Below are 25,510 nucleotides of genomic sequence, written 5' to 3'. Positions count from 1 at the left end.
AGAGAGGCTTACAAGGATGTTATGAAGAACAAACAGATCTACTTTAATTACCTCTCTGTGCTTGAACTTATGTATCATGCTTGTATTGATATTTATTACCCTCAAGTAATGATATGAATAAAACGATTGGTGTTTTCTTATGAATGCATTTGGGGTTTAGATATATGGCTTAGAGCATGAGAAAACAGATTTTTTTTCTTATCTGTCTATAGCTGTATGCTGCTGCTTACACAATTAAGTCGCATACATGTAATGATAATGTCAAGTGCATTGAAGCTTCATGTTTATAAAAATAGGCACTGTGAAGAAGGCTTAAAATAAGCAAATTGTTTTTGTTATTAAATATGTGATGCATAAATGGGTATATTGCTTTTATTGATCACACATTTCAGTGGAACAAGAATAGGCACTCCCATGTTACCATGATGGAAGCCAGAGAAGTGGCTAATTTAGTTACCATAACTTTTTACATACCACATTAACTGCTGATTATTTTTAAATTGTTTTTCCTTGATTGAAATGGACTTCAATCAGCAGATTAGAAATGCACTTTTTAAACAGTTCAAATGGATCTGTACTGGATATAGCAAGGTCTCATGTCAGTGTGGTATTAAGGGACTTAAATAAGAGTTTAGTTTTGAGCTGACTGTTATCTTTTGCTTTAAACCATCTGAAAATAACTTCTCATTTTTTCCTGCAGATACATCAGGACATACACACTGTACAGAAACAGAGGTAAGAGAAATATCTCAAATTTCCTGTTGGTGTTTCTTAGTTCAGCACACCTCTTGCTACAAATTTCTCATAAGTGAAACTGCTGTATATTTTTAGCCTACATTTATCATTACCAGGTATTTCCATAAAATACAAATTGTGTTAATAGCTACATAGTGAGGGATAACTTTGCTACAGGATATTCTGTCCTACATTCATAAAGGGAAGAAAGAAAGTGGGGAAGATTATGCAGGCAACATAAATTGGTTCAATTTTCAGCTAATTTATGTGTTACATAATGCAGACGTTATCTTATTTTGTATAGCTTCATTCATAGAAACCATTTCCCAATACACTTACTTACTTTAGCTGGCTCAAAGGTGGTAATGATTTGTATACTTATTGCATGATCTGAAGCAATTCGAGATGCCTGATGATTCTTTACACTCAGTTTGTCAAGAGTTGGGAGCAAAATAATCAGACTACTGCAAGATCATCATATTTGTGTGAGCAAAGTCCTCATGATTTGTAATGTTCTTTTTAAAATTTCCCTTTCCAGAACCAGAAGCAAAAAAAAAAACTTTGCAAAAAATGAGCACTAATTAGTCTGGTCTTGAAAGTATCATATTCTGTGCTGTCTGATGGCCCTGCTATATTATTACTGGTAGTGCTGGTAAATAAACAGATATTTTAGTATCCTCCTGACCCGTATAAGTTGAAACAAGTTATTTTGGTCAATGTATCAGCGGATTTGTGTGTAATCATTTTGCTGACTTGTGACTGCTGAGATAGATTGTAGAACCACTTGTTCTTTCAGATGAATGTCAACAAGGGTTATGAATTTTTATTATAAAGGCATGTTTAGGAGATTAGAAAATATACAGACAAGTGTTCGTCTGCTGCCTTTCATGAAATAATACATAATCCTTTTACCACACTTAAACCTGGATATGAAGGTGATTAATATTGTTAAACCATGCAGAGCGTTTCTCTCTACTAAGTAAACACCATGTTGAGTAAAGGCAAATTATAGTTTTCTAAGTATTTGCTTAGCATATATTCAATTGATATCTGTGACCAGTGTCAAACAAACAAAATAAATAAAATGTGTTTAAAGGTTGCTTTAAAAATATTCAGTACATGATCAAAATAGATGTAAATATTCTCAATTATATTAAAATATGCTAAAGTACCAGACTCTCTTACTACTTATCTTACCACATACCATCAATACAGCTGATACTTTGTATACATTCATTACATTTCCTTTGAAATTTACCATAATCTTTTGAGTACATAAATACTATGGAGCAGATTCTTAGCCCTAGATCCTGTATACATGTAATATGGCTATAGGTGGCTAGCTGGGATTTCCCCTGACAGAGGGAAATTCTCAACTGACATAAAGACAGCAGAACTCTCCTGTGTCAAACTCCACTCCTCTTCCTAGTATTAGGGCATGATGGAGGTGGGGAGAGGTGGGCTGTGAACGGGATGGAGTGCTGCTCCTCTACAGCAATTCTTAGCTGGTGCATGGTTTTTAGGGTCCATAGCCAGCTGCTTTTGGAAGTTACGGAGCAGTCTGGTCCTCATCCCATAAGTTTGTTATGGGAAATCTGAATTGCACTGAACTCCAAAGTCTGCAAAGTTTTGCCTATGTTTGAGTTTACCCCTCTGCTTCTGTCACCTGCCACTCACTTGTTTCTGTGTTGATAGTGGTGATAATTTGTCTCCAAATTTGATTAAAATTTTAGGGGGGGAGGTGAGACCAAGGGGGTATCACTCGGGCCTGTCTGCTCTGATTCCCATTTGAATTTTCTTTTAAACTTGCACCTCTGTCTACTGAGCATGCTGGCTTTACTGTCAGTACCTAAAACTTTGCATACATGTAGAGGCAATGCCTAAGTTTTAATTAGAGTATTATGTGTTTTCTAATCAACAACATATATGGAAATGATTCATAGAAAATCCTGCTACAATGTTTAAGTAGTTTTATAAGCAAGGAAACAAATTTAGAGCATATAAATGGTAAAAAGTAAAATGCTAGACTAGATGGACCGTGGGTCTGATCCAGTATGGCAATTCCTTTCCCCCTAAATCCAAACATTAAACTGAGTTGCAGTTTGTGGTGTTAACTGCTAAATTACATTTTTTAATTACGGCTGTATCCTACCACTGTCATCCATCTGTAGTGATTGCTGCCCTTCATGCTTTCGTCATAGCCTTCTTTGACCTATGGCAAACAGGTCTCTGTGGTGCTTTGGTGCTAAACTCTCTGTTAAGCTTTCAAATATATTTAAAAATAGGGCCTTACATTTTCTCTACACCAGACCTCCTATTTCAGTCTGTTTCTGTGCTCTAAAAGACAACCCTACGTAGGTTTACGTTTGGTTCCTATTGGGAAGATTTTCTACAGCCACAGAAAATGTAGTGGTCTCAGTCCTTTATTTTTAGTTTCCTTTTTCAGAGTCTGCCCAGACAGTTGTGATAAATCTCAGCATCCCCTTTTGAGGATAAGTGTAGGATTATATAGAAACTCGGAATTAATGACTTAGATTACATGCTATTAATATTCCCAAATTAAGTTTTTATGTTAAATTTCCATTCTGTTTTTATATTTTAATTCCTGTTCTGGCAACTACATATATGATATTGTTTTTAATAAGTAGGACTGATCAAAACATTTCAGAAGAAACATTTTCCTATTGGAAAATGAGATTTTTTTTAATAGAAATTTCTATTGGGAAAATCTAATGGAAATGTGTTGCATTGGGTCAGCCTGTAATTAAATGCTTGTTTCTGGTCTGGTCAACGTTAATCTCTCCATCTGTCTGAGCTACCATGGTGTTTCATGAGAGTTGTGGTTCTTTGTTCCATGATGCCCCCTTTCTTCCCTATGGACCCTGCTCCATAGCCAACCCAGATCTCCCAGAATGCAACTTTTCTCTCTCTCTGGTTGAGCATCCTGTGTCTCAGGCAAAACATTTCAATTTGGGAATGTCAGAAAGTGTTGTTACAAATTTAAAATTTGTAAAGAAAACATTTTGATATTTTTGTTCTGCAATTTTTTTTTTAGATATTTCAAATTTTTATCCCTACAAGGTGGGTGCGGTAATATCTTTTATTGTACCAACTTCTGTTGGTGAGAGAGTAGGGTGACCAGATGTCCGGATTTTGTAGAGGCAGTCCCAATATTCAAGGTTTTGTCTTATATAGACACCATTTACCCCCCCACCGCATCTCAATTTTTCACACTTGCTTTCTGGTCACTCTCTGAGAGAGACAAGCTTTCAAGCTACTCAGAGCTCTTCTTCAGGTCTGGGAAGGTACTAAGAGTAGAATTTACTAAATTTACTAATATCCTGGGACCGACATGGCTACAACAGCTCTGCGTACAGCAATGTGAGTAATGCTGTCAGTTATGTCCCAGTTCATATAAGGCTCAATCCTGTGAAGTATCAAGCATGCTTAACTTGTGGGATTGTACCAATAGAGAACATTTACTTTCATCCTCTAAGGGTCATGTATTTCAGGTAATACTTCAGGATACATCTTGATCTTGTATTAATACAATACTTTTGTGACACTCAATTTCCTGACCTCCAAACTCCTCTCAAATTACTTCATAACCACATTACAGTTATATACAAATACTTGAGTAACAAACACATGCAGAACATAAGAGGATTAATCTTTGGTTTGTTTGCTGTGCTAATGAGTTTATCTTTCAGACAGAGCTGTTTTTTTCTTAATTTGGATGTGTGTTTACTACCTATCAGGAGGGATACACAGAGTAAAGTGGGATTCCACATTCTTTAATCACCTGAAGAATATTGCCTCACCCTTTCTAGTCAACAATTTCATTCAGATAAACAGTAAATACTGTGTTGCAGAACCAATAACGCTTCTGACTAAAAGAAAAGGGGTACTTGTGGCACCTTAGAGACTAACCAATTTATTTGAGCACGAAAGCTTATGCTCAAATAAATTGGTTAGTCTCTAAGGTGCCACAAGTACTCCTTTTCTTTTTGCGAATGCAGACTAACACGGCTGTTACTCTGACTTCTGACTAAGTTGATCCAGTGATAATTGCAGCCTACTATATGTCCAGAAGCTTTAAGGGTAGAAGACTGTGATGGTGGTCTAGGTTAATTCCTTTGTAGTGTCTTCTCTGACACGGTTGCTAGTATACATCTTTCAGGTTTTATAAAGTCTACAAGGCCTGAAATAACACACATTCTAGGCTGAAATCCTGCCTCCATTGAAATGGATGGTAAAACTTCCAGTGGGTTCAGAAGGGCCAGGATTTCACTCTGAGTCTTCTGACAGCATTTCAGATGGTCAGAGTGCCATTATTTTTGACTCCCATAAATTGATCCTTGAGGCATTTAGTTTGTGAAAACCATAAACAGCAAGACATTTTGATTTGTGCATTTTTGGAATCCAAAAGTGCACAGCTCAGTTCTTTGCTTACAAAGATGCCAGGAAGAGCCAGTAAATTTACGCAGTCTTCACACTCTGTTAAATGTGGAAGTTAAATAAAAGGAGTGAATTTAGCCTTTAGAGAATTGTCTCATTCTGAGAAAATGATAGTTATTTTGAATTGTCTTTATTTTTATACAGGGCCCTTCATGTATCATTTCTGTTTAAATGTTGTGACTGAAATGGCACTTTGCTTTGTTCTGAGATGGATAGCATTAGTAGCTACATGGCAATGCAACAAGTGCATTGCTGAGTTGACTTGGCTACAGTCTGATTGCACAGTTAGGTTGCAAGGATAAACTAAGTTTTTTGGTCCTTGGGTGTTGACAGCCTGTGTACAATTTGATGATCCCTGGTATATCCCAGGCTTTCTCTGCTGTCTCACATTAAAACATATTTGGAACATCAGTATGAGATTAATGGATGTCATGTTTGATTATTTTGTTTGATACATATTTAGGATTTGGTTTTGCTATGTACAAGTAAGTTTAATCTAAATTTTTTTGGTATGATAAATAACTAAGATCTTTGATGGGAACAGATGGCCCTATTGGTGTGTCTGAAAAATCAGCTGAGTATATAGAGCAACAGAAGTAGGTCCAGTGCCTCCTATATATGGAAGTGACTAAGGCTACATCTATACTGCAATAAAAAAAAATCCTTGGCACTCAGTTTCAGAGCCTGGGTGAATTGGCTCCGGCTAGGGCTTCTGGGGTAAAAATAACAGTGTAGGCATTCGGGCTGAGGTGGGAGCCTGGGTTCTGAGACCCACCCCACTTTGCAGGTTCTCAGAGCTTGGGCTCCCATTTGAGTCTGAACATCTACACTGCAATTGTATAGCCCCACAGTTCAAGCCCTGTGTGCTTCAGTCAGCTGAACTGGGTCTTTATTGCAGCGCAGGCATACCCTAAAAGAGTACTATTGTAAAATAGCCAACATAGAAAATAATCGGAGAACAGGGCAATTGGAGAATTAAGAATCTTGATGGTAAGGGACAAAAATTATGCTGTTTGAACAAAATGAGTCAGATCAGTTGCCTCACGTACTTGGATTTTGCTCCAGTTGTATTTTAGTGCTGGTAAAAGACAATTCTGAATAAAAAATGCTGGGAGTTTAAAGCCAGTATTTTCATATTCTTACTGATATTTAAATATATGAAGTGTAATACATGTAAGGGGGAAAAAAAAAGTTAAAGGGTTGCATTTCAAAATGCAAGTTTAAGGTATGACTAGCAGTTCTGAAATTCCTGCTCTTCCATCCTCATGAAGATATGCCAAGTAGTATTTTAGAGTTACTTTTGCCAGCATTTTGCAAATAAAACTTCCTCTCTCCCATTTTAAAAAAACTATATACTCTATACAATTCTCCATTATCTTCCTCCATTGTTCTGATGACAAGTAGGGGCGGGAACAGACAGCTAGCATAATTTAGCTGAAAGTCTTCTCCCTGAAGCCTGAGGATGTCCTTCTGCTTGTAGCTGCTTCTAGCCTCTAAGACTTACGAGTGTACCAAAGCTCTTCCAAAACTGCTCTTTGCATTTAGTGATAAAATGTGCAAATGGAAGTATTGGACCTGCTCCAATTCTTCCATAGGTAGAACAACAACTTAATGGGAAATCACAAACAAAAAACCTAAACCTCTGCACCCTCCACCCCTTAAGGCAACCACAGAAAACCTTACTACGTAATGTTTGGGGAAGTAAGGAACACTTGATGAGCTATTAAGTATCTGAATATGGTAGTGTATCAATTTCATGTGGCTTTTGCTCCTTCCAGGTATTCTTTTGGACTCATATTAATGCAGTTCTCCCACTGCAGGATATGAGTAACTTCTTCTGACTAAACTGGGAGTGACTGGTCTCCTGTGGGGGAGAAATTGGTGACCATTTTGATAGTTTTTATAACTCTATTGGGCTATGTTAATAAATGTTGAGGTTTAAGCCTTTTTAAAGAGAAATTGCTTAATATACCGTTTTTCTTTGTGTGCTTAATTCATGTCTAGTTTCACTCATTTCTGACTGAGTGGGTTTTGTGGCTCACATATGCTCTCATGTGAATGGCTCTAGAATGGCTAACCTGCCCTTGTGTGTATTTGTACACAAAGGAACATGACATGAAAATACTAAGTCAGCCTTATTTTAATGTATTTTTCTACTTACCAGGCTTTTGCTTTCAGTCAGAATTCAAAGTAAACAGGAGCTGGGAGGGAGCTGATCATTTGCACTTTCCCCCACAGGAGCTCAAAACCAGTCATTTTCCTGAAGTTGAATAAATAAATGCCAATGTTGTCATTTTCACTTGAACCAAAAGGAAAAGGTGCAGAAATTGAAAAGATGAAACTAATAAGGATATTTAAATTTTAAAACAAAAGGGGAAGCATTAAAATGAGAGAATTATTCATCTATGTCTATATACTGTATCTGCAGTGCTCATATCTACTTTGCTTTATAACACCTGTGCTCTTCTCTTTAGTTCTGACCTACATTACAGCATTAGCTTAATCCTCCCAGTGCACACAGTTTTCCCTCACATGAGCCCTGCCTCCAGTTTATCCAAAAAAAAAAAAAAAAAAAAGGGAAAAACAAAGTTCCCAAATCTCCCCCTCCCATTCACAATTGCAGAACGTCCCTGTGGAAACTACAGCAATTCTTACATGGGAACATAGCGTGAAAGTGTGTATGTATTTTTAGCTGTCCCCAGTGCAAATAAGTGTAAGTTTCTTTGTAAACAACTAGGCAGTGTGATTAACTATTATTCTTTTAATCTTTCTTGCCCACCTTGTTTCTCTCTGCAGGAAACAAGAGCCTGCAACTTCCAACCACAGACCACTAGTGGTCTGTGGAATGCAATTTGGTAACTGCTGATTTAAAAAGAAAAGGAGTACTTGTGGCACCTTAGAGACTAACCAATTTATTTGAGCATAAGCTTTCGTGAGCTACAAAATAAATTCTGGCTTCTCCAACGAGTGGTCATAAAATTCACAAAGATTACCTGTGATGATATGCATCCAGTATGAAAATTAGGTGGAATTTTAGTGTCAGATGTGCATTAACAGTAGGGTAGCAACCTGAAGTAGGTCATCAAGATGGCTATTTCAGAAATACTCAGAATTGCCAACCCAGGTGTTAATATACTATGAGTCAGACTCAATAGATCTTGAGATTGGCTTAAAAATCATTAGATTTTTAAAATAATTCATTTAGAGTTCTTTTTATTTAGGCTCTGGTTTTTGAGCATTTGGGACCCGCTCAGGTGACATTTTCAAATTTTTTGTCCACCATCGTGGAGGCTAGAACTTTTTCTTTTAAATAAAATATGAGATGCTGACAAATGCTTGACTTCAGGACCTGATACGTTAAGAAAAACACCAAATATTGTAAAAGTCACCATCAATTTGAGAGTTGGCAACACTGAATACTTACTGTTCTTCGGTGAGGAAAGAGTTTGAATTTGCTTTTGGGCCTGCTGAGGCTAAAGGGTTACATTACAATAATAACATGGATCCAAGAACATAAAGTCATTCAATGCTGAACTGTTATAGATTGTCATTATTGCCTTTGTGCACAGAATTATGTCCACTGAGAAGAAAAATGTTTTATTTTTTTAAAATATATCTTTATTCATGGCTGATCCTACAAATAAAGCAAAGGTTATTTTGAGATTTCTGGTACAGCCTGGACACAGGTGCACTCGGTCACATTCCTCTCTTCTATTAACCAGCATTAATTATGTAGCACCTTGAGTAATTCACCTTCAGAAGGAAGTTAATGTTAAATAATTAACTAAAACAACTCTGCTGTTTACACGTAGTAGATTAGTTATAGATTTGGTTAAGGAGTAGAGATATACAGTAGTTAAATGTGACACAGTCAGGCATTTATTTGTCCTCCACATCCTCTTCCTCTATATTTCAAGACACCTGATTTTTTGGTTCTTTGAAGGGTTCTCCCCTCCCACCCTCTGTCACAATCCATTTTGATTCATTCATTCATTGGCTCCATTTTTCATCTTTGTATAACTTTCTCTCTGGATAATCATCTTTTCCTGTGGGGTCACTTATTGCCAGTGTCTATGTTGATGGCTCCCAATTGTGTCTCCATACTGAATATATTCCTCCTTTGTCCATTCCAGCATCTCTGCAGTCTCTTTCCCCTTGGATTTTGTGCCACTACCTCAATTTCATTTTCCTCTGCCTCATCTTAGTAATCAGTATCTTTTTCTCTCTTGATATCTGGGCTTACAATACTGGTCTTACCTTTGACCCCCTTTGCATCCAGATGTTTTCCAAATCCTTACTTAGCATCTGCAGAAATTGACCTTTCCTGTGCATCCCCACTGCCAAGACATTAGTCCCACACTTTTAGTTTTTTGTCTGCTTGCGACTTACTCCCCTTTTTTGTACATTAAGTTCAAACTATTCTTTCAAAGTTCTCCCTATCTTTTCCCTGCTTTCATCTCTCTCTGATGTTCCTATGTGGTGTTCTACTCTGTACTCTCTGACCACACACCCAAATTAGTGTTGTCTTTCATACTACCCATATGCCTGGAAGAGACTCTCAATTAAAGTAAACAATGTTCCCTGCCTTTTGTCCTTTAAAAACTTCTAAAACTCCATCTGTTCCTGAGAAACATTTACATTATGACTGTATACCACTTAGTGTTCTGTATTGTATTGTGCTCTTTATTCTTCTGTATTGTATAGACCAAAGCCATTAAGAAAATACATTTCAAGGACCAAACATTAGAAAAATGTGTTTAGATTTACATGGGTTTAGAAGTGTCTTAACTCCTTCGCTGCAGCCAGTCACTTCATGTGTCAGTGGTTTACATTTGAATGGACATTCTGTAGAATGGCAAATCAGATGCTACTTGGTAGGTCTGCCCATGGTTGAGTATGTTTCGTGGACATACTTTGTTTTCACTTCAGAAACTAGAACTCCCAGACTTTTCAAGGACATTTTCTTCTGCTGCTCTTTCCTCTTTCAGAAAGTTAACACAACAGGAAATTCTCATATGTATGAACATCGTGAACCCACTTGTGGCTTCTTGTGAGGCCTCCTTTTACCCTGTAATTTTGAAAAAGAAAACAAAAAGCCTTGTGTAGTTTACAAGTGTGTGTGTAATATGGTAAGGGAGTCTGGAGTTGAATTGGAAATTAACCCGTATTGAGTGCAGAGAAGCACTCTCTTTTTTTAATTGACAAGCTAATGGTAGCATGGTTTCTAATCACATTTATTTGCCAGGATTTGATTCTCACACCATTCAAGTAGTTGTAGAAGGTGGAACTTAGTATCCCACCATTCCATTATTTTTTGTCATTCAACTCAAATTGGCTAAGAACTTTTTCAATATGCTTTTATTTAAAATACAGAAATGTATATTTCATGTAAAATGTTTTTCACATAATTCTGGAATTCACTTTTGTCACGCTTCTGTAATACTTAAGATGCAGACAAGTGGACAAATTGGCAGAAAATGACATAATATAAGTAAAACTGGTACCACCTTTTAAAAATTCACAACACAGTGTTTTGTGGAAATAGTTACAATATTTAAAGCTTTGTAGCTGGGAAAATATATTAGAATACAATTTTTTTTTCACTGCTTCAGGATCACTGTTGGGTGCTCTTCCTTGAAGACTGATAAGTTTTTAGGTGGATGCAGTTATAGGAGAAAAAGGGAGAAATTGCTCAACTCCTAAGAACAATTTTGGGATTCATTTTGTGTGTGCTGATTAAAAAAGTTGTAAACTATTTTTTTGTAAATTAAAGGAGCAGTTCATTGCCTTACTGAAGTAAAACTATTGCTTGAAAGTGAATGAAAGCCTGTCTTATTTTAATAAAATAAAGTTGTTTATTTACATGGGCAGCACCTAGAGGCACTAGTTGAGTTTGGTGTTCTGTTTTGCTCAAAGCTGTACATAATACAGTAAGAAAGAGTCCCTTATCCCAAAGGATTTACAACTGAAGACCCCATTCTTACAATTACTTATGCATGTGCTTGATTTTACGCACTGTGAACAGTCCCAATTACTTGAACGGATTGGAGCCTAAACAGGCAGGACAGACAATAGGTGGGAGAAAGGAAATATTATTATCCTCACTTTACAGGTGGGGAACTGAAGCACAGAGTGATTATGTGACTTCCCAATGTGATGTAAGATGTATGTGGCAGAGCCAGGAGTTTAATCTAGTTTTTTTTAGTCCCGGTCCAGTGTCTTAATCAGAAAACCAACCTTGCTTATTTGAATTCTAAACACAATCTTAAAAGAAATCCATCACTTTGTTGCTAAGAAAACATTTCTCTTTCTCTTTCAATGTGATTGCACCAAAATATAATGAATGTGGTGCCTGCCCAGACTATCCTTTCTGCTGTGCAGCTGTTCCAATGCGTTTTCATTATAAAGGAGAAATAATTTCATGTCAGTTAACTAGTAAGTGGCCTCTTCCCTGTGGCTGTGCACTTTCATGTGAACGTCATAGATGTCACAATGACAGTGTACAGACAAAAGTATTTTTTATTATTTGTGTACTGACATTATGCATAGCCTTGCTCCTACATATGAGATACTTCTACCCCAAAGTTCCCTAATTGTTATTCTGACACAAACCAGCTGTTGACGGGTGCAAGACTGAAATGTTAGACATTGCTAGGAAAGATCATAACGGAAAGGCTTCACAGAAGAAAGGGTGTATTAAGGAGGGATTTTAAGAAAGAGTGAGGTCATTTGGGGTATGAGAAGAGGGAGAGACACTTTCAACAGAAGGGACAGAAGGCATGAAGACTAGAGTGGACTAAGGAAACAAAGGCGTCTTTTTTTTTTTTTTTTATTGCTGCAGGACTGGAAAGTCAGTGAAATAAAATGTTTGTGAAATGGAGTGTGACTAAAATAGTAAATGTATTGCATTTAACCCTGAAGGGTGGCGATACAACTGTACAGAGAATGAAAAATAAGAAAAGGGGGGAGGATGTTTATTAATGAAATACTGGCCCTAGATATAGAAATAAATTACACTAAAATGTTGAGACTAAAGCAGATAAAGAGGAATATGTTAGAATTAAAATCATAATCCATTTGTTTTCAGCGAACATAACATGAACTGGGGTAGATTTTTTTAAAGTAGCATTTCCCGTACTATAAATTTACAACTCCTCACAGCATCTCTTCAAAATAAGAGGCATTTCGGAAGTATGAGTGAAGTACAAAGTGTCATATTGAAGTATAAAATGTCCTCTGAGATTTTTATACTGCTTCTTGTCAGTGGTAAATCCCTTTGTGTGCTCTTTGTTTTTAAAAAAGAGACAGCTTACATATTTGTGTAGGTCCTCGTTCTTCAAATAAGTCTTTTTACCAAACACTATGCAGAAAAGGGAAATGAAACAGGCAACCCTTTGGCATACCTTTCCTGTTTTATTCCTGAAACTTGAATGATGTTTGTTAGTAAAAGATTTCTTTTGCATTTGTATTTTAGTGTATACTGTGATATACAAACTGAATTGTTTGTTTACATTTGGATGGTAGATATTATGTTTTAATCTTTTTTGTTTCTTTTTGACAAATATAATTACATTTTTATAAAATTACTGTGAAGGCAAGCTTTTAAAAAAGCTTTTTCCAGATACAATATAAAAGGAAAAAGTGTTTTTCACATTTTACCATTTCCCATTTATAGACTGTTGGAACAAAGAACATCAAATTTTGTAGTGACAGGTACAAACTTTGTGGTGCTGACACAGTGAAGCTTAGGAGAAATTGTTGGCTTAACAACACACAAGAGTTACAAGATTTGAATTTATCAGAGGGGTAGCTGTGTTAGTCTGGATTTGTAAAAGTGGCAAAGAGTCTTGTGGCACCTTATAGACTAACAGATGTATTGGAGCATAAGCTTTCGTGGGTGAATACCCACTTCAGCATCTGACGAAGTGTGTATTCACCCACGAAAGCTTATGCTCCAATACATCTGTTAGTTTATAAGGTGCCACAGAAGATTTGAATGGAAATTGAAAATAAAGTAGTACCTACCTGAAACAATTTATATTCTTATAGTAAATCCTATACACAAATAAGATTGCCAAATTCTAATTTGAATAATTATGTTTGCCCTAGTACCTACATCTCTATGGCAGCTTTGGTTGGATATGATATTCTTCATTTGCTGTCTTTAAATGTTTGTAGTTTTTGTGTGTGCTGGTAAATGGCGTCATGTGTTCCATCCCAGAGGCAGTTGGCATTTGAGTGGTGAATGAGTTAATTCTTAAATGTATAATTTGTAAAGCATACTGGGATTTTCAGAGATGAAAGGCTTTGTATAAAAAGTATTTTGTTTTATTTCAGTAATATAATGAAGCAGTAGAGGTAGGGAAGTAAGAGCAGCAAATACTCCTGTACTTCCTTTAACAAACAAAAATTATTGACATTTGTAAAACTTTACAACAGTAATCTGTGAACGCTATACAGGAAGGAAATGATTAAAAATGTTGTGCCTTTCCAGTAAGGTATGGTGTGTAGGGATGTGAAAATATATTGGGGAAAAGTGTTTCCCTTGAAATGAAATGATTATTTCAGAAGACATGGGGCCTTGTGACTAATCACAAGTTTATAAGAAACTACAAACCATTGAAGCTAGTGTTACATAAAATAAAATCACATAAACTAGGTCTCGTGGTTTTTATTCAATCACAAATTGTATTAAACGAGTTTCAAAATTAACTGAAAGTTCTTAAATAAAATCTATGCCTACTTGACACCACTAGCAATTGTCTAATCTATTCCCTTTCCTGGTTTACATTATATTATTCTTATTTATTTGTGTTAGAGTCTGTAATGTGCTGGGTGCTTTCCAAACATTTGAGATTGGACAGTCCTTACATAAAGTAAGAACTCTCTGCACATCATATATAACTTTTGTTGGATAATTTTTTTCATATGCAATACATTTTCAAATGAGACTTTTTTCCTTGTTTCACTGGGTACATTGTAATAGGGGGTGTTTGAAGTGGTTTGTTCAAATAGTGGTAACTTAACTGAAAACATTTTGTATTTTTCATTAGATGTACAGCTGATCTGTAACAAGCAGCTGATTGTTTTATGAAACTCATGCTATATACACATGGAAGTGGGACTCTAGATAGCTAATTCAGGGATATGAAATAAAACTGAAATAGTCAAATGTAAATAACTGTATATTAGTAATGTTTCTCTATTGTAGTTCTGGTTATTTTTCTTAAAATGTCAGATATAAAAAAAGTGTTTTTATATTTTTAAAAAAATTCTGTTGGAGAGCACACATCTGTCTAGTTAGATCTCTCCTCTGTATCAGCACTGATCATGGAATCAATGCTTATCTGCCATGAGTTCAAAATAGATGTGTTGTTAAGCTATATATCTGCTATTTGTCTTCTCTCTCTTTCCAAATGCTTGATGAAAAGTAATTGGTAGATGTTACAAAGTTCTAGAGAGATAGTTAGCCTAGTGCACAGGAGAACTGAAATCATGAATGAGGTTGGGACTCCCTCAGTGCCCTACATATGGAGGTAAGTTGGCCCAGGGATAATGAATTAGGGTTTCCAGCAGGAGATAAAGGAATTGCATTGATCTTAAGCACCTTTACCAGCTGACTCAAGGAGTGTCCTTATTTATAATGTGGGATGATCAGATGGCTAGAAAGAAAGAAGCATGATGATAACTATTTGAGCCATGATGCAATTTGTGTATCAATGAGAGCAGCAGAAAAGTCATGGCACAAAATGAAGAAACAGGCACTGCTCACATGTACACTGGAGAGCTTTGTGCCAGTAAAAGTAATTCTATTAGTAGAAACTCGTAATAGTGAATTGCAAGATAACATTACATGCCAGCCACTAACTTTTATGGTGCTTGTTTGTTTTCAAGAGTTACTGTAGCACCTGATGTCTGGCTTTCAGAGAGAGACTTGCTTGTTCGGTACTGTTGGTGAATTTGTGAATGGTATTGGCTATATCATGGATTTGTAACCAAACCATATGACCTGCAGTAATTGTTATAAGTAAAATATCAAAGCAGGAAATTAATCAGCATTTTCTTTCCCCAAAGTAAAGTTACACTCAACCCATAGATACTACAGAGTAGGAAAATCTCAGCCAGATACATACATAAATATAGATGTAGCTCTCTGACAAAGCAATTTTCAAAGTTGAGATAAATTTCTGTACATTGCAGTGTATAACTTCAGTCTGGACATCTGGATTGCTGTTTAACTAAGGCTGTTATAAACCTGTGGACTGCAATTTTGTTGCGGTAATCACAACTTTTAATATACACTATAACTTTTTATAGTTGCCACAAATTTGAGTGAGTAGTGTTGTGACCTGGTGTGCAAGGTCATAACACCACTGAAATTTGGCTCATCCACCCCTCTGTCATTGCTTGCCTTTGAGAACCAAGCAGGACCTGTGGCATTTCTTCTGTGCTGCTGTCCTGCTTTGGAAGGTAGGCTGTGTGCCTTGAACTGCAACTTTAACAAACCATTGCCACAAACTCTTGAACCAAAACATCACATTTTTCTTAAGCCTTATTTTTAATTTGATTACAAAGGCCTTGTTTTTTCTAACTAAGGGACTACTACTAAGGGAGTATTTTCCCCAAAATGTTTGGTGGTTTTCAGGCGAAATAACATTTAAAAAAGGAAAGGAGAGTGAAGGTTTAACACTTGGTGTAGTTCTCCAGTGATGTACTCGAAATAATTAGTTTTTCCTCAGGGACAGTTTCTACTCAGCCAGCTGGGTTCTTACAGAAGGTGAATATGTTTTATGTGCACCCCCTTCATCACTCTCCATAAAGAAAGAGCAGTCCCACTGACTCTTAAGAAGTCATCCCTATTAAAAAATATTTCTTATTTGTAACAAGGTCCACAATCCATGATGTTGGAGTCTGCTCGATGCAACCTTGGAGGCTGACCAGACCCCTCAATCAGTGGCAGGAGACATGTGGCTCCACTACTGAGAAACTGCCGGTTTATTGTCTCCCTCTTCAGCTACATGCAGGGGAGATATACTAGCTCCTATGCACTGTAGAGCAAAATGTGGGGTTTTTTTTGTTTTTTTTTTAAAAAGGGCTTAAAATCTCCAGGCTGTTGTTCGTCTTTCGTATGGCAAGAGAGGTGATTATCAGAATTCAAATCACCAAGTCCAGATTACTGATCCAGTGAGTAACTTTGGAAGTGGCTTGGTGGAAGTCTGAGATGGCACCAGCAAATGATCGATGCAGACTCTCTTTTACAATGAGATCCCTAGTTTGCAATTGGTGTCCGCAGTTACATTGGGCCTCATCTTCCAGAGGTGTAAGAGATGACAGCATCTGCCATGTAATGTTCTGAGATGGTTCAGTGCGTTATTGTTTCCAGGGTAGCTTGAAGGCTGGAAGTTCTTTTGTTGGGTCAGCAATCAGGCATTTGTTTGGGACAGTAGCATTATCCCAGAATTCTTTCCAGTGTGCTTCAGGATTGAATGAGAATGCTTTAATAGATTTAGCCCAATCCTAAAAAAGCTTGTGAGATTTCAGGCATGTCTTCAGAAGACTCTGGAGGTAGTCATAAATTGGTAAGTTCAAGTTGTCTATTGTTTAAGTACTGTATACTCACGAGCTATGTGTGTCTCCCTCCAGATTATATGTGCAGGAGTGGGCCATTGTACATGTTGATTTTAATGTTCGATTTATGATTCTCTTTGCGGCATTAAGATGCACCTCCAGAGATTTGGTACGTGAGCTGCCTGGCCAGACTGGAGCGCAATTTTCAGCAATTGAGTATACCAGCACTGGAGTCGCTGTTCGAATTGTGTGTGCATCAGCAACCCATGTTGTGCCCACAGGTTTTTGGACAAGGCTACTCCTTGTTTTTACCTTTTTGCATGTCTTTCGCAAGTTACACCAAGCTCTTGGGTGCTGCCATTAATAGTAGAGGGGATTCCCTTTCTCTTCATAGTCACTGGGACTCTCCCTGACCCCCTGCCCACACACACGGAGCGTGATGTTGCAAAGAAGACTAAGAAGAGATGGAAAGCCAGACACAGTCTTCTGCATCTCCCAGCTGTTTGATTGCCTGGATGGAGAGCTGTGCCTGTTGTTTGGAGACCTAGGATCCCCTCAAGTGCTCTGGCCAGGACTGAGTTTCCTGCAGCCTCCAAACCAGAGAGCTCTCAGGAAGCAGTGGCAGTACTTCAGCCACAAAATCCTCCAGGCCTGCTACGGACAGCGGCCCCAGAAGTGGCAGAGCTGGTGCCTCCCTCCTTGCTTTCCCCTCACGTGGAAGGAGCATAGGTTCTGGCAGCTGTACCTGGTCGCACTAATCTGCGAGCATGCAAGCTGTCGAGTCTGGTGCCTGCCCCAGTGGGCAGGGCTGGGGGGTGATACAGCTGTGCCAGGGGAGCTGCCCGTGCGAGGTGGTGGCTGCTGCAGGTGGCAGCCTGACGTGTGGCTACTTTCACCACTGTTGTTCCTGGTAGAGCCCTGCAGTTCCTCTGATATCTGCTTTATATCCAGATATCCGCATCCATGGATATAATGTGGGTATCTGCGCAGGGCTCTAGTTATACTTCTGCCCAGCTCCATCACACCCCAAAGAAAAATTGACATATTTTGGATGTTTGCAGAACTCTTAAAGTATATGTTCACTACCCGGCTCCATTGAGAAGCTTTTGTGTGTGCATTATAATTGCCAAAGAGAGAGAAGGCTTCAAAGTCTTGTATTTCCAGGTGGCTAAAATACTGTATCTCAGAAGTATACAAGTCAAAGGTTGTAACTTCATCTTCCAAAATCAAAGCTCACTTCCCTCAGAGCTGGGTCAATTTCAGGGGCAGAAAGGTCACGTGCCTCATATGAGAAAATCAAGAAAGCAGTCTCCTGGTCATCAGTTCATACTTTCTCCATATTCTAAAGCTGGGCAGCCAGTCATCACCTGATGCCGCCTTTGATTGACAAGTGCCCCAGGCTGTTGTATCCCTGTAACTATTAGGAAAGGTTTACCTTCTTCAGCATCTGTCCATAAGCATATATAGACAGTTCCCTCCCCTTCTCTCTCCACTCCAGTGGTCACTGCTATGAAAATCCCAATGGTTTGGTTCTTTGGACTTCACTTAAATATGAATAGCAAAGTGTATCTGTGCCTTACTTGAAAATTTCCTTTCTTGAAGTAATGAGATCTCCAGATTCAGTCCACCCTGAATGGGCTGTTACTTGGGCAGTGTTTGGTATTCATTAAATAGAACTGTCCTTCTCTAGAGCATGGAATTCAGTGCTAATGCTTAATTGTCCTTATTGATATAGAGTGGTTAGAGGTTTCTTAGGCTGTGAAAGAGTCTGAACTAGTGGTTTCTCAGAGGTGGAACCATACCTCCCCTACCACAGATTGAAAGGTCTGGTCAGCCTCCAAGGCTTCATAGAGCAGAGACCTCAATGTCATTGATCTGTGAACCCCATTAATCCCTGAAAAGAAACTTTCAGGTAAGGCTTGGATACATTTTCCTAATGTAGTTACCTTGTGATATGGGGGAGGGGTTTGTGAAAAGTTCCTATGCACACATCGGTCGGGGTGCTATGTAAATAATAATGATAAACTGAATCCAAATTTGGCTCTGATTATTAATGTGCATTAAGATTTCATTAGAGCCAAAATGATCAGCCAGTTAGACTCAGAAAGACCTAGTAATTATACCCAACTCCGTCTCGCACAGATAAGTACCTCTTACTAAAATCATAATTTTTTTAAAGGGAAAGAGGGAAACATTTGTCTCTAGTGTTCTCTGCAGTTTTAAACAAGGCTCTTGTTAAGTCCCAGATAATAAAAGACAAAAATAGTTAAGAGCATGGCTTTGGAGCTGTGCTCCGGCTCCGCTCCAGCTCCAGGCAAAAACCTGCAGCTCCACTGCTCCTGAGCTGCTCCGTGCTCCAGCTCCGGGCTGTGCTCCAAAGCCCTGGTTAAGAGGAAAAAAGACTTAATGACAATATTTATCATAGTAATGGATACAGGGTACAGTTTCTAATATTTGTCCCACAGTTACTTTTGTAGTTTCAGTACCTGTGGAAGGGTTTATGGCTCTGATAGTCAGTTGTCTGCAAGATAGATTTACTCTCCTGTTCCCAAACCCAAACCATAGAACCTTCTGGTTACAACATTAGAACTCTCAAAGTAAACAAGTCAAAACTGCTCCTCTCTCTAGAGCTCTGAATCACGCTTTCTGGCAAGGAGGTATGGTAGATGGAGTACTTGCTGCTGCTCTTTGTTATTACTACTGTATAATTATTAAGCCAAATTGTAATGGCTTACCTGAATGATTTGAGAAAATCCTCAAGGTACAAGAATTCAAAAGAAGCAGGAACCACTTGATTTCTGTTTAAACAAGCTTTTTTGGATGATACATCAATTGATTTTTTTTTCCTATTGCAAAGGATCTACAGTACTAGTAAGAAGAAGAATTTAAGCAGTAGTCTGGTGATTTCAGTATAAAACTTTGTCTAAGTACCGCTCCACCCACCCCCCGCCCAGATGGTTGTTAGAGGGGATAAAAGCGCCTGTATCTACCCTTAATGGCTAGAATAATCCAAATATACTTTACAAAAGAAGGAGTCAAATCAGTAGTAGACAGAAACAGACTTGAAATAGAAATCCTTTATAAAAGTGTAAATGGTAGGAGTAACTTTTTAACAATACACACACAAAGCAAGGCATACTGTGTATGAGTGACTGACTAACAAGCTGAAAATAATACTAGTGCTAATGAAAAATGTATGGAAAAATTCTGTAAACCTGTAGTATCATGTGATCCTCTCCTTCTAGGAGAGCAAGAAAACACAGTGTGCCCAAACTTCAGAAAGAGTAATGTAAATAAATGTTGCAGACAGAATATTAGAGTTTAATCAGAACAGTAGAGATATTATAGTTCTTAAGTCTTATGACATTCTACGTACTCACTGTAGGTGGCTTGGGTGCCTCTGTCTATTTGGTTGCCTCATTCACTTATTTGGTTATGTCTTAGGAATGTAGTTGTTTCTTTCCTGTATATAAAAGCAATATTGCATGTAGTAGGTAATGGTACGAAGGAGAGTAAATTCAGTCTTTTGCTGTACACCAGTTAATCTTCGGCCTGGTCTACACCTAAAACTTAGGTCAATCTAGCCACTTTGCTCAGAGGTGTGAAAATATTCACACCTCTGAACAATGTAGTCAAGCCAACCAATGTTCCGGTATATAAACTGCTAGAATTCTTCTGTTGACTTAGCTACTGCCTCTCGAGAGGGTGGATCGACTACAATTACAGAAAAAACCCTTCTGTCACTGTACTAAATGTCTACACAACAGCGGTGTAGCAGCAGTGCAACAGCTGTGCTGCTGTAATGCTTGTAGTGTACACCTAGTGTTTGTTGTTTTATTTTGTGTCCTTGAATTAGACTGACATTGCAAGTCTGTACCCTGCATTGTGAATAATATTTTTTTAAGTATTGTACAAGGCTCCAGTTTGTTTTTGGCTTTTCCCTTTTAGCTGCTGCACAGGGTTGTTTTGTCTATTCTTTGTCTGAGGAGATGGTAATCACAATAAGTAATTAGCGTAGAAACCCAAGGAAGGTTTGATGTAAAGCATCTCATAAATGTTTAGTGTTCCTTAAAGAAAGATACATGTTGTCTTTTAAGTTTTGTCTTTGTCATTTGTTTTTAGTTTATGCAACAAAAGAGCTAGCTAAAGCTGGAAAGCCTGTGACTTACCTAGGTGTCCTCCTGACTTTGGGAGGGTTTGGCAGGAAGCTTGGGTTTTATAAATAAATATTACTTTGACATCAGCTTGTTACATGCTGGGAAATATAGTGTAGTGGCCATGGTTACTGATGGTGTCTTTTTTCCCCCCCCAATACAATTGAGATGATTTTAAGTGGTTTTGTGTTCTTTTTGTAACTAAAAATGTTATTTCTATGATGGGGTAAAAACTACTTTAGGGATGGGATAATATGGGGTTGCTTGGCTTGTCCTGTATAACACTGTGTGAGTATAAATTTTTGATAGTACCTCAGAGAGAGTTGTCAATCTATATGTCTCAATAGGATGCATAGCATATCCAGAAAATGTAAGCACATAAGAGATGTATCATTTGTATAATAAATACTAAAGAAAAAGTAAAAACTACAAGAAGAATACAAAAGCAGTATTGCTAACCCCAAGCACATGAAATTATGACTTAGGCCCTAAAAATCATAAGACTTTATAAAACAATTTTGGATATTTTTATTTGCCTTCTGGTTTTTGAACCTTTTGGACTTTGTTTTCAAGCTTTTCTCTACAACCATAAGAAAGTTTACTTTACACAGGAATCTCAGGATTTTTTTTTTTAAAATCAGATGACTCAGGAGCCGCTGCTTTAAGAGAAATGCCAAGTAGTGTAAGATTTGCAATAAAATCGTGAGTTAGTCCAAAAGTAACTGGATAAATGTAATGAATGAATACGTTCTTTCAAGGACAAGGATGGTTGTCGGTGCATTCTGGGCCACAGACCTCGTCAGATTTGTTAACCAAAACCTGACAAGTATAAGGATTCATCCTTTTGAAGAGGCTTTAGTAAAAGCCAGGCTTTTTCCACAAAGCAAGTAGTATGTGCAGGAGTGGCCGTAGGCATTTTGCGGCCAGGACAGAGACTGTTTTTGGTGCTTCCTCACTGTCGGGGGTGGGGGAAGAGGGATGCAGCCAATCAGTGAAGCAAAAACAGCCAGGCATTAAATCAGTGTGGTGAGGGACAGGGGAGAAAAGCCAAGCAGCACTGGGTCTCCTAGAAGTTGGCAGCCAGGGCAGTGTTTGCCTTAAGGCATATTATTCTCATCTAGTGAGGCGTCTGTTGCTTGACATTCTGATGGAAAAACAAATGATCATATATCTTCTGATATTAAAAAATTATACCGAGTGGAGTAAAAATACTGTATGTACATTGTTAGAAAACTAGAGAGTGACTACATATTGCCTATTCTTGCTATAATGAACATGAATACTTAATATTAAAATATCATCTTTTAAATACATTAACAATAATATTCCAAATGTCCTGTTAAAAGGTAAGCCTCTTGTATAGAGTTCTCTGAACTGTTTCTGCTCTTTTAGGAAGAATAAATCTCTCCTTATGGAAAAATATCAAGGCATCGGTGAGGGGCCAGGGGTAGTGAGAAATATTTGTCTCATTTCCAGTCTGAACCCTTAGTCTAGTGTAACAGAGCAGTGGAAAATCAAAACCTATTGGTATAATTTCTGCTTTCAGCATATACAAATTCCTTGTGATACTGAAGTAAAAAATCTGGACAGACTTACTCTTATGCCCTTGAAAAAAAGTTCAGACTTAATGTACTTGTTCCTCATAACATGTGATGAATTCTGTGATTACTTGAAATGGAAGGTCTGTTTGGTTTTAGAATGTGCATCCACATAGTGTTGGAGATCAGGGTTGTCCAACCAAAGCTTTCTTATCATTCAATTAAAATAGGAATACTTAGGTGCCGCTTGTGTGCTAAAGGAACCCCATTAATCATATTGACAATGGATTTTTCCGGTTTTATGTGTAATTTATTGCGCAGATAACCTTGAGGTTCTTTTCGATTTGCAAGGACCTTCTCTTTCCTGTCCCCATTTTCTCCAATTTACCCTTACCCCCTGTCCTTCAAACATCATGGCACTCACCTGCCCATGCAGGTTGAGCTTGTTTGCCTCCACACCACTCTTGTCCCGTGACAGACCAAGAGCTTGGAAGTGAGCTTGGCGCATTAACACATGGCATTGTGTCACTAGGCAGTTTAGCCAGACAAAACACAAGGGCTCACTTCATCATGAATGGTTTCTGGTTCTCACTGACTTTAACTGTTTCAAGCTGTCTCTACACTGGCACTTTCGTCGCTAAAACTTTTGTCCCTCAGGGGTGTGAAAAAATTGTTGGCTGGAGCCACGCTCCTGTCGATGAAGCTACCACCCCTCGTTGGAGGTGGTGTTATTTTGTCATCGGGAGAGCTCTCCCGGCAATAAAGAGTAGTCACACAGCGCACCTTATAACAGTGCCAGAGCTGCACTGTTTTAAGGCGCGCAGTGTAGACATGGCCTTAGTAGAGTTTAGTTCCTTACTGTGTTCCATTCTTTTTCTTGCTTGAGCCTTAGGACAATTATGAAAACCATGGCCCTGACCGGGGATGTCCAGGCCAAATCCTGGTGCTATAACCCCATGCGTGCAATGCCCAGAGTAGGGAGCCAGACGCAGCCCAGTGGGATGGGAGGTGCTGCTGTAGGATGAGTTCATTTTGTTTCTTTTTATACATTGCTTTTCTTTGGGTGAGAGGAGGGTCTAATTCTCTTGCCCAACTAAGTAATGACAGGGCCCTACCTCTTGCCAGACTTCACTGCTGCCACTGGCCCTGCTGCCCTTCTGGCATGCAAAGACTCTTCTGCTCTCCCACCACTTCTCCTCCTGCACTTGTGCCGTCTGCTTCTCAGTTTCCGTCCCCTTAAAGGCACAGTGGTTTGGAGACATGTGCTCCTCACTTCTTCCTTCTATCACGTTGAGGCTGCTGTTCTCTCTGCCTGTACCTTTCTTCCTGTGAAAAATAATAGTGGCTCCAGTCTCTCTGCTCTCTTCCTCTTCTTCTCTACAAAGGACTAGCAGTCCACGGGTTGATCATCTTCTTTCCCTTCTGTGACTCTGCAGAGATAAGCCTTGGACCCACTCAGGAAAAACTTCTACTTGTTCTGGGTGAGTGGGTTTTTTTGTTTTTTTTTTAAAATAGCTTTACACTTGTATGTCATCCAGAGATCCCTTTTGGTGATCACTCTCTTCCACACTTTTAAAATTGTCAGTCAGGAAATTGACATTCTCTCACTATTTAATTCTCTGTCTTGAACTTCAGTACCCTGGACTCTTGCATGTATTTGAAATTACTTTTCTTTGTCTGAGTGCACTATAATATCACAAAGTTAAATAGAATTCCTTTTTAAATTGAGCCAGGCAGAATATGTTCAAGAGAGACTATGCTATTAGTCTTTCATTTTCTCTAGCTGTTGCTCAGGTGCATGTTACAATAGTGGCCATATTGAACACAGTTAACTTAGACTATTTGGTGTATGCATACCGTTTCCACAATACAAGTGTATGTGAGAGCCAAAGCTCCTCTTTTTCTATCCTTTTTACCCTCTGCTGTCAGTAGTTGTAGCATACTCTGAAATGTTATGTCTCTATTGATCCATCTTTGAAGAGATGTAGTAAGTGCACAGGTACCATGCATGATCTTATTAAGAGCTGAATTTAAAATCTTTAAGTCTGTTAAATGCCCAGAAATAATTGTTCTTTTGTTCCCTGTATAGAATCACTCCCTGCTCATTAATTTGAAATGAGTAATAGGATTATAAAGGCTCAGCCTTTTTACAGGCTTTATCACTCTTCATTTTAAAAAAAAATAAAGCACCGGACAGACAGTAGTAAGAATAATAAGAATAAGAATTGGCTAAAATAGTTTTTCAAATTTAATTAGATAAAAATATTAAATGACTACTGCTCTTCCAGTTCATTTCACAACATACTTTTAACATTATAAAATTATGATTTAACTTAGATATATTTTATTCAAATTATGAAATATTTTAATTTTTAAAATATTTTGTTTAGTCACTGTAGAGAAAATTTGCAAAGAAGGTTGGCAAAAGTTAAGCACCAAAAGAGAAATGGTTTGATTTTTTTCAGAGATGCTGAGTGACTCCAACCCAGATTGAAAGTGGTAGGAATTACCAGCAGCGATTGGTGGTTTAGGAGTTGAGAGACGTAAAATTCTTTTTTTTAAGTTTCTGGTTTTCATTTGAATTAAGCTGGTAGTCGGTGAAAGTTACCGTCCGATAGTTATTTGGTGCCTGTGTGAAGTAGACTAGTAGTATAAAAAACCACTCCATTGCCATTTGTCAGCTATCCATACCTTGGGTCCCTCTTGGTCAGGTTTCAGGCCAGGGCATGGTACAGAAACAAAACTTTTGTTGGTCTTGTCAAGTGGATAGCTTCTCATTTCCGTTGACATGGGAAGTGAAATGGGGGATATTGTTAGAATGAATAATATTCGTAGAACAGGAACAAACTGTTAAAGTGTGCCACTCTTAGTATACATTTCAAAATGTGTTCAAATCTATCAGAATATGTGACCCTTTATAGAGGGATCCTAATGGAGTCTTCACTAATGTTTCAGAGTAGCAGCCGTGTTAGTCTGTATCCGCAAAAGGAGAAAAGGAGTACAGCTGTAGCTCACGAAAGCGTATGTTCAAATAAATTTGTTAGTCTCTAAGGTGCC

The 25,510-nt window shown here is 38.0% G+C and overlaps 1 protein-coding gene across 1 annotated transcript in view; it reads left to right on the top strand.

Moving 5' to 3' along the window:
* Positions 1–700: 700 nt before the first annotated feature.
* Positions 701–25,510, top strand: part of SPIRE1 (spire type actin nucleation factor 1) — a 149,725-nt gene continuing 124,915 nt past the window's right edge. Inside the window, exon 1 of the mRNA XM_077810464.1 lies at positions 701–735. The gene's annotated coding sequence lies outside the window, so the exon portion shown is untranslated. The remainder of the gene's footprint in view (positions 736–25,510) is intronic.

This window comes from Eretmochelys imbricata, chromosome 2 (genome assembly GCF_965152235.1).
Source record: "Eretmochelys imbricata isolate rEreImb1 chromosome 2, rEreImb1.hap1, whole genome shotgun sequence".
Lineage (NCBI taxonomy): Eukaryota > Metazoa > Chordata > Testudines > Cheloniidae > Eretmochelys > Eretmochelys imbricata.
This window is presented reverse-complemented; position numbering and strand designations above follow the sequence as displayed.